This window comes from Trichechus manatus, unplaced genomic scaffold (assembly GCF_000243295.1).
Source record: "Trichechus manatus latirostris isolate Lorelei unplaced genomic scaffold, TriManLat1.0 scaffold00308, whole genome shotgun sequence".
Classification (NCBI taxonomy): Eukaryota; Metazoa; Chordata; class Mammalia; order Sirenia; family Trichechidae; genus Trichechus; species Trichechus manatus.
In genome coordinates this window covers 374237-377385 of record NW_004444244.1, presented here as the reverse complement: position 1 = coordinate 377385, position 3149 = coordinate 374237, and the positions used below count along the sequence as shown (strand labels likewise).

Sequence of the window (3149 nt, the reverse complement as noted above, 5' to 3'; positions counted from 1 at the left end):
AAGCTGGTGATAGGGAACCCAAGGTTGAGTAAGGATAGTGTTGATGTGTTGTGAGGTTGTTAACCATTGTCATAGGGCAACATGTGTACTGTTAAATGAGAAACTATTTTGTTCTGTAAGTCTTCATCTTAAGTGAGAATAGCAGCTCAATTGGAAGAGCATCGTCGATGTCAATGAACTGTGCATGTAGAAAGTTTTGAAACAGTGTATCTTTGGCTATGTATATTTTCACCAAAAAAAAAAGGTCGAGAAGGGAGAGTGTTGGTATGTTGTGGGGTTATTAACCAATGTCATAAAATAATATGTGTACTACTGTTTCTTGAGAAACTATTTGTTCTGTAAGCCTTCACCTGAAGTACAAAAAACAAATAAATTAAGTAGTAATAAATTTCAAAATGTTCCAATTTTACAGAATAGGTTCTCAGACCACAACCTAACTAAACTGGGTATCAATGACATTAATATATCGAGAAATACCATAAGTATATGGAAATTAAACAATATACTATATAATAACTAAACCAAAGAAGAGTTCATGAGATAATTAGGAAATACTTCTAATTTAATGATAAAAATAAAACAACAAAATTTGTAGATTGCAGCTAAAACAGTGTCTGAAGGCCTATTCGTAGCACTAAATATTTACATTAGAAGGGAAGAAAGGCTTAAGAATTAATGACCTAAATTTCCACATTAAGAAGCCAGGGGAGGAAAAAGCAATGTGAATCCAAAGAAAAGTGTTGTTGTGGGTGGCAGAGCAAAGGGAGGCTGCAGGCAGAGACGCGGGGCGGGAGAAGGAGCCGCCGCCTTGCTGAAGAGCCAGGGAATTGGCCCTGGGCCCGCCACCACCACGTCCACCACTGCTGCCATCGCCTTGATCCCTCATCCCCCGCCTTGGCCGAGGAGCTCTCCGCGGCCACGTCCTACACCGAAGATGATTCCTACTGCCGCCGCTGTCAGGAGGTGCTCAAAACGCCTGTGCGGACCGCGGCCTGTCAGCACGTTTTCTGTGGAAAATGTTTCCTGACTGCATTGAGAGAAGGTGGAATACATTGTCCCCTCTGTCGTGGAAATGTGACTAGAAGAGAGAGAGCATGCCCTGAACAGGCTTTAGACCTTGAAAATATCATGAGGAAGTTTTCTGGTAGCTGCAGATGCTGTGCAAAACAGATTAAATTCTATCACATGAGAGACATCATTACAAATCTTGCAAGAAGTATCAGGATGAATATGGTGTTTCTTCTATCATTCCAAACTTTCAGATCTCTCCAGATTTGGTAGGGAACAGTAATAGGAGTGAAACATCCACATCTGATAACACAGAAACTTACCAAGAGAATACAACTTCTTCTGGGCATCCCACCTTTAAGTGTCCACTGTGTCAAGAATCAAATTTTACCAGACAGCATTTACGGGATCACTGTAACAGTAATCACCTATTTCAAATAGTTCTGTGACGTGTCCTATTTGTGTGTCTCTTCCTTGGGGAGATCCTAGCCAAATGACTAGAAATTTTGTTAGTCATCTAAATCAAAGACATCAGTTTGATTATGGAGAATTTGTGAATCTTCAGCTAGACGAGGAAACCCAATATCAAACTGCTGTTGAGGAATCTTTTCAAATAAACATCTGAAGGTTGTAAAGGTCTCTGCATCTTTGTACCTGCAAGAGCCATTTTTAAGGGGAAAACTACATGAAGTCACCATTTCAATCAATAACTTGATGCATATATTAATAAAAGTAATTCGGTCTATTGTTTTAGTTTTTTTAATTAAAAAATAAAGATGGGACATCTAACAACTTCATCCTCTTGATAAATTAAAAAATGAAAGTCATGACATTAGCCTATTTTAAAGCATAAAGAGGATTATATTTTACTAACGTAACGGTGAAAAGGGAATCCCTGTTGTACCTTATTTTTTTATGTTTCATATTGAATTTTTCATTATGTTGCTTTTGAAATTTGGTGCAGTTTCTTGCATTTACTTTATTGTACACAGGTAACGCACAGTTGCAAATTCTAAAGATGTGATTGATAAAAACCTAACAAATCTGAGCCAGTTTATCAGAGTTGCAGAGTGGAAACTTGAAGTACTAAATGGAACAATCCAAAGTAAGCTTTTTTTATACAGATTCTAGCTGAAGAATTCATCTTTAAGAAAATTGTATTTATATAACTTCTAGTATTTTTGAAGGCTAGTGAGATTTCTTTAATAATCTAACTCTTTAAAAAGCGAAAAATCATTGTAAAGGTATTTTCTTTTCGGTATTAGAAGGAAATATCAAGAGAAAATTTTATTTCCTTGGTGAGCAGTTGGTAGTTTCAACCTTGTTTTTTTGGCTGCCTAATTTGTAAACTCAAAGTGAAGTAAGCTGGATAACATCTCTTTGGCCTCAGAATTTTTCAATAGCCAGTATTTCTGATTAGCTAAGATAAAACTTATTAGAAATTTTCAGTTGGTGATATTATATTCTGAATATTTATCTAAATGAGAGGTTTGGCTTCGTTTCTGTTTGGAAATTCGAAGCTAAAGAGCTGCACATTATATATATATACAGTTTATAAGATTACATACAGTTTCTATTAAGGATTTAAGAAATGGACAAAATAGGATTGAAGTGTTTATCTGATTTGATTAAAATTTTGTGTATCACCAAATTTAAGAAAATAAGTCAAATGCTAAGTGGTCTAGTTGGCTGCTGTTACACCTTAAAAATTGAGTTTATACACACACACACACACACACACACGCACACACACACACTTGTTTATTTGGTGCTCATTTGTTATTCTCAAAGATAATGTTTGACTAGGAAGTAGTAAAACAGATTCTACCAGCCACTCTGTTTCATTACTTTTTAGTCAAAACTCGGTTTGTTCTTAATATTCATTAATGAGAATCATAAAGTATCTTGTACTAGAAGCCCCAAATCACAGAATAAAGGATGAAAAGTGGATTAGCTGACATTCCATACTAATATACACTGTATATGCTTTCCTTAAAATAACTGAAAGAACATAAAATCTCAAAAGTAGTTTGCTGCCAATATATACATATATTGTATAAAAAGATATATTTTGGTTTTGTTAAAACCCTTGTTGACTTTTCTAAAGTGAACATTTTTTAACTTGATTTAATAAAAATGTT

The 3149-nt window shown here is 35.2% G+C and overlaps 1 pseudogene; it reads left to right on the top strand.

Annotated features, from left to right (window-relative positions):
* The window catches only part of LOC101358204 (E3 ubiquitin-protein ligase RNF138 pseudogene), a 29513-nt pseudogene extending 27880 nt beyond the window's left edge, over positions 1 to 1633 (top strand).
* Positions 1634 to 3149: the final 1516 nt, after the last annotated feature.